The sequence below is a fragment of the Schistocerca americana genome, unplaced genomic scaffold (assembly GCF_021461395.2).
Source record: "Schistocerca americana isolate TAMUIC-IGC-003095 unplaced genomic scaffold, iqSchAmer2.1 HiC_scaffold_973, whole genome shotgun sequence".
In the NCBI taxonomy this organism is placed as follows: Eukaryota; Metazoa; Arthropoda; class Insecta; order Orthoptera; family Acrididae; genus Schistocerca; species Schistocerca americana.
The window spans coordinates 41,506-47,505 of record NW_025726756.1 but is presented as its reverse complement, the minus strand read 5'-3'; the positions used below and the strand labels follow the sequence as shown (position 1 = coordinate 47,505).

At 51.2% G+C, this 6,000-nt stretch overlaps 8 non-coding genes across 8 annotated transcripts; all 8 read left to right on the top strand.

Moving 5' to 3' along the window:
- Positions 1-611: 611 nt before the first annotated feature.
- Trnaa-ugc lies at positions 612-684 on the top strand. Its single transcript has one exon. It is a non-coding gene; the product is annotated as a tRNA-Ala (tRNA).
- A 416-nt stretch (positions 685-1,100) lies between these two features.
- On the top strand, positions 1,101-1,173 carry Trnaa-agc. The gene has a single exon. It is a non-coding gene; the product is annotated as a tRNA-Ala (tRNA).
- A 1,002-nt stretch (positions 1,174-2,175) lies between these two features.
- Trnaa-ugc lies at positions 2,176-2,248 on the top strand. Its single transcript has one exon. It is a non-coding gene; the product is annotated as a tRNA-Ala (tRNA).
- A 416-nt stretch (positions 2,249-2,664) lies between these two features.
- Trnaa-agc lies at positions 2,665-2,737 on the top strand. The gene has a single exon. It is a non-coding gene; the product is annotated as a tRNA-Ala (tRNA).
- A 1,002-nt stretch (positions 2,738-3,739) lies between these two features.
- Positions 3,740-3,812, top strand: Trnaa-ugc. Its single transcript has one exon. It is a non-coding gene; the product is annotated as a tRNA-Ala (tRNA).
- A 416-nt stretch (positions 3,813-4,228) lies between these two features.
- On the top strand, positions 4,229-4,301 carry Trnaa-agc. The gene has a single exon. It is a non-coding gene; the product is annotated as a tRNA-Ala (tRNA).
- A 1,002-nt stretch (positions 4,302-5,303) lies between these two features.
- Positions 5,304-5,376, top strand: Trnaa-ugc. Its single transcript has one exon. It is a non-coding gene; the product is annotated as a tRNA-Ala (tRNA).
- Positions 5,377-5,792: 416 nt separating this feature from the next.
- Trnaa-agc lies at positions 5,793-5,865 on the top strand. The gene has a single exon. It is a non-coding gene; the product is annotated as a tRNA-Ala (tRNA).
- Positions 5,866-6,000: the final 135 nt, after the last annotated feature.

Genomic DNA, 6,000 nt, shown 5'->3' with positions numbered 1-6,000 from the left:
GGAAGCTTGCAGCCCCTCGCTGCCTGCAGACACCGAACAGCCACACTAGGAGGGCGGCCTAAGTCGTCGGCGAAATGTGCTCATTCGCTTGTGTGCGACGTCAAGCTCTAAATAAGGCTGTCACTAGCGTGAGCGTTGCGTGAGCGTCGTGTAAAGTCGGAAAAGTCGTCTGCGTGGGTGAGTGCCATGTTTGGGGAGCGTTTCGTAGTTTGCGCAGTGCAATGGAGACGCGGAAAGTTGTTGTGGCCCAGTCTTTTGCAGTTGGACGACAAGAGTGGTACACAGTAGTAAAGTGCGAGGCAGTGAGTTGGCATGAACAGTCGAGTGCACAATGGGTCTTCAGATGTGCTTGTTACCTCAGGTGCTGTGTGATTGTCGACATGGAGTGAAAACGGAGCAACTTGTGACTGTCCCTTCAATTTAAGACGTTAAAAACGGACGGAATTTGCAGTCGTAATACCAGAGCATCGAAACTACTTGGAACTCTTGCGTATGTGAACGTGTCCGCGCCTTTGTACTCTGGTCCCTTCACCCCAGCAAACCAACCAACCATCGCGTCCGTGCACATAAGAGTAGCAAAGAACGGAGATCAGCGCAGCTTGCTTGTGCTTGGGGGCGTAGCTCAGTTGGTAGAGCGTTCGCTTTGCATGTGAAAGGTCCCGGGTTCAAGCCCCGGCGCCTCCATGTTTTGTGGTCAGTGCGTGGTAAGTGTTGGTCGCGGCGAGCCTAAAGACACGCAAGATGTTGCAAAGCCAGCGTCACAGACTCGTATACCGACGTAAGGAGAGCAAGACGTAAATGTGAGGACCGGCTGTTGTCGAGGTGTCATCGAGTGCAAATCTGCCTTAGGTATAACGGCCTAACCTCAATGAAGTCTAGAGAGTGGACAACACGTTCGTCTACCTCAGAGCGTTGGCCGAACGCTATTTTCGACGTCGTGCGTGCCACTTTGATTTTGGCCAACTACGATTCGATACAGAATGCAGGAAACCTGAAAGACACCCTCACGGACACATTGAGAGTAGTGTTTGTCAGCGGAATAATGGGAGTGCAAGGGTCTGTGTCATTGATATGGCTGTATGTAGCGCAGTTCGTCAGCAGGGGGCGTAGCTCAGATGGTAGAGCGCTCGCTTAGCATGCGAGAGGTACTGGGATCGATACCCAGCGCCTCCAGAATTTTTAACACACCAACATGCGCACACTGCCATGCAAGTGGAATAATTCACAGCCAGAAAATGTGTCAAGGCAGATACGAGCCAACGATTAGCAGCCACAATTGGCAAGCGTGCTGTAATGCGCACGAAGCACCCTCCTCCCACCACTACACTTAATTTAGAAACAGTACAAGTGTTCCCATAAGATTCTCAAACCTATGTCGCAAAGATCAGCCTTGCGCCGAATTCACAAAAATCCCACTGCACATTCCAATTCTTGACGTGCAGTCGGCTGCTACTGGTGTTGCTAGTTGTGACTGCTGATGACAGATGCCGTAGCAATCAATTCATGGAGTGAGTTGTATGTTTTGCGATACTCTGTCTCTGACAAGCAAGCAGAGGTGACATAGGCGCGAACACAGGAAGCTTGCAGCCCCTCGCTGCCTGCAGACACCGAACAGCCACACTAGGAGGGCGGCCTAAGTCGTCGGCGAAATGTGCTCATTCGCTTGTGTGCGACGTCAAGCTCTAAATAAGGCTGTCACTAGCGTGAGCGTCGTGTAAAGTCGGAAAAGTCGTCTGCGTGGGTGAGTGCCATGTTTGGGGAGCGTTTCGTAGTTTGCGCAGTGCAATGGAGACGCGGAAAGTTGTTGTGGCCCAGTCTTTTGCAGTTGGACGACAAGAGTGGTACACAGTAGTAAAGTGCGAGGCAGTGAGTTGGCATGAACAGTCGAGTGCACAATGGGTCTTCAGATGTGCTTGTTACCTCAGGTGCTGTGTGATTGTCGACATGGAGTGAAAACGGAGCAACTTGTGACTGTCCCTTCAATTTAAGACGTTAAAAACGGACGGAATTTGCAGTCGTAATACCAGAGCATCGAAACTACTTGGAACTCTTGCGTATGTGAACGTGTCCGCGCCTTTGTACTCTGGTCCCTTCACCCCAGCAAACCAACCAACCATCGCGTCCGTGCACATAAGAGTAGCAAAGAACGGAGATCAGCGCAGCTTGCTTGTGCTTGGGGGCGTAGCTCAGTTGGTAGAGCGTTCGCTTTGCATGTGAAAGGTCCCGGGTTCAAGCCCCGGCGCCTCCATGTTTTGTGGTCAGTGCGTGGTAAGTGTTGGTCGCGGCGAGCCTAAAGACACGCAAGATGTTGCAAAGCCAGCGTCACAGACTCGTATACCGACGTAAGGAGAGCAAGACGTAAATGTGAGGACCGGCTGTTGTCGAGGTGTCATCGAGTGCAAATCTGCCTTAGGTATAACGGCCTAACCTCAATGAAGTCTAGAGAGTGGACAACACGTTCGTCTACCTCAGAGCGTTGGCCGAACGCTATTTTCGACGTCGTGCGTGCCACTTTGATTTTGGCCAACTACGATTCGATACAGAATGCAGGAAACCTGAAAGACACCCTCACGGACACATTGAGAGTAGTGTTTGTCAGCGGAATAATGGGAGTGCAAGGGTCTGTGTCATTGATATGGCTGTATGTAGCGCAGTTCGTCAGCAGGGGGCGTAGCTCAGATGGTAGAGCGCTCGCTTAGCATGCGAGAGGTACTGGGATCGATACCCAGCGCCTCCAGAATTTTTAACACACCAACATGCGCACACTGCCATGCAAGTGGAATAATTCACAGCCAGAAAATGTGTCAAGGCAGATACGAGCCAACGATTAGCAGCCACAATTGGCAAGCGTGCTGTAATGCGCACGAAGCACCCTCCTCCCACCACTACACTTAATTTAGAAACAGTACAAGTGTTCCCATAAGATTCTCAAACCTATGTCGCAAAGATCAGCCTTGCGCCGAATTCACAAAAATCCCACTGCACATTCCAATTCTTGACGTGCAGTCGGCTGCTACTGGTGTTGCTAGTTGTGACTGCTGATGACAGATGCCGTAGCAATCAATTCATGGAGTGAGTTGTATGTTTTGCGATACTCTGTCTCTGACAAGCAAGCAGAGGTGACATAGGCGCGAACACAGGAAGCTTGCAGCCCCTCGCTGCCTGCAGACACCGAACAGCCACACTAGGAGGGCGGCCTAAGTCGTCGGCGAAATGTGCTCATTCGCTTGTGTGCGACGTCAAGCTCTAAATAAGGCTGTCACTAGCGTGAGCGTCGTGTAAAGTCGGAAAAGTCGTCTGCGTGGGTGAGTGCCATGTTTGGGGAGCGTTTCGTAGTTTGCGCAGTGCAATGGAGACGCGGAAAGTTGTTGTGGCCCAGTCTTTTGCAGTTGGACGACAAGAGTGGTACACAGTAGTAAAGTGCGAGGCAGTGAGTTGGCATGAACAGTCGAGTGCACAATGGGTCTTCAGATGTGCTTGTTACCTCAGGTGCTGTGTGATTGTCGACATGGAGTGAAAACGGAGCAACTTGTGACTGTACCTTCAATTTAAGACGTTAAAAACGGACGGAATTTGCAGTCGTAATACCAGAGCATCGAAACTACTTGGAACTCTTGCGTATGTGAACGTGTCCGCGCCTTTGTACTCTGGTCCCTTCACCCCAGCAAACCAACCAACCATCGCGTCCGTGCACATAAGAGTAGCAAAGAACGGAGATCAGCGCAGCTTGCTTGTGCTTGGGGGCGTAGCTCAGTTGGTAGAGCGTTCGCTTTGCATGTGAAAGGTCCCGGGTTCAAGCCCCGGCGCCTCCATGTTTTGTGGTCAGTGCGTGGTAAGTGTTGGTCGCGGCGAGCCTAAAGACACGCAAGATGTTGCAAAGCCAGCGTCACAGACTCGTATACCGACGTAAGGAGAGCAAGACGTAAATGTGAGGACCGGCTGTTGTCGAGGTGTCATCGAGTGCAAATCTGCCTTAGGTATAACGGCCTAACCTCAATGAAGTCTAGAGAGTGGACAACACGTTCGTCTACCTCAGAGCGTTGGCCGAACGCTATTTTCGACGTCGTGCGTGCCACTTTGATTTTGGCCAACTACGATTCGATACAGAATGCAGGAAACCTGAAAGACACCCTCACGGACACATTGAGAGTAGTGTTTGTCAGCGGAATAATGGGTGTGCAAGGGTCTGTGTCATTGATATGGCTGTATGTAGCGCAGTTCGTCAGCAGGGGGCGTAGCTCAGATGGTAGAGCGCTCGCTTAGCATGCGAGAGGTACTGGGATCGATACCCAGCGCCTCCAGAATTTTTAACACACCAACATGCGCACACTGCCATGCAAGTGGAATAATTCACAGCCAGAAAATGTGTCAAGGCAGATACGAGCCAACGATTAGCAGCCACAATTGGCAAGCGTGCTGTAATGCGCACGAAGCACCCTCCTCCCACCACTACACTTAATTTAGAAACAGTACAAGTGTTCCCATAAGATTCTCAAACCTATGTCGCAAAGATCAGCCTTGCGCCGAATTCACAAAAATCCCACTGCACATTCCAATTCTTGACGTGCAGTCGGCTGCTACTGGTGTTGCTAGTTGTGACTGCTGATGACAGATGCCGTAGCAATCAATTCATGGAGTGAGTTGTATGTTTTGCGATACTCTGTCTCTGACAAGCAAGCAGAGGTGACATAGGCGCGAACACAGGAAGCTTGCAGCCCCTCGCTGCCTGCAGACACCGAACAGCCACACTAGGAGGGCGGCCTAAGTCGTCGGCGAAATGTGCTCATTCGCTTGTGTGCGACGTCAAGCTCTAAATAAGGCTGTCACTAGCGTGAGCGTCGTGTAAAGTCGGAAAAGTCGTCTGCGTGGGTGAGTGCCATGTTTGGGGAGCGTTTCGTAGTTTGCGCAGTGCAATGGAGACGCGGAAAGTTGTTGTGGCCCAGTCTTTTGCAGTTGGACGACAAGAGTGGTACACAGTAGTAAAGTGCGAGGCAGTGAGTTGGCATGAACAGTCGAGTGCACAATGGGTCTTCAGATGTGCTTGTTACCTCAGGTGCTGTGTGATTGTCGACATGGAGTGAAAACGGAGCAACTTGTGACTGTCCCTTCAATTTAAGACGTTAAAAACGGACGGAATTTGCAGTCGTAATACCAGAGCATCGAAACTACTTGGAACTCTTGCGTATGTGAACGTGTCCGCGCCTTTGTACTCTGGTCCCTTCACCCCAGCAAACCAACCAACCATCGCGTCCGTGCACATAAGAGTAGCAAAGAACGGAGATCAGCGCAGCTTGCTTGTGCTTGGGGGCGTAGCTCAGTTGGTAGAGCGTTCGCTTTGCATGTGAAAGGTCCCGGGTTCAAGCCCCGGCGCCTCCATGTTTTGTGGTCAGTGCGTGGTAAGTGTTGGTCGCGGCGAGCCTAAAGACACGCAAGATGTTGCAAAGCCAGCGTCACAGACTCGTATACCGACGTAAGGAGAGCAAGACGTAAATGTGAGGACCGGCTGTTGTCGAGGTGTCATCGAGTGCAAATCTGCCTTAGGTATAACGGCCTAACCTCAATGAAGTCTAGAGAGTGGACAACACGTTCGTCTACCTCAGAGCGTTGGCCGAACGCTATTTTCGACGTCGTGCGTGCCACTTTGATTTTGGCCAACTACGATTCGATACAGAATGCAGGAAACCTGAAAGACACCCTCACGGACACATTGAGAGTAGTGTTTGTCAGCGGAATAATGGGAGTGCAAGGGTCTGTGTCATTGATATGGCTGTATGTAGCGCAGTTCGTCAGCAGGGGGCGTAGCTCAGATGGTAGAGCGCTCGCTTAGCATGCGAGAGGTACTGGGATCGATACCCAGCGCCTCCAGAATTTTTAACACACCAACATGCGCACACTGCCATGCAAGTGGAATAATTCACAGCCAGAAAATGTGTCAAGGCAGATACGAGCCAACGATTAGCAGCCACAATTGGCAAGCGTGCTGTAATGCGCACGAAGCAC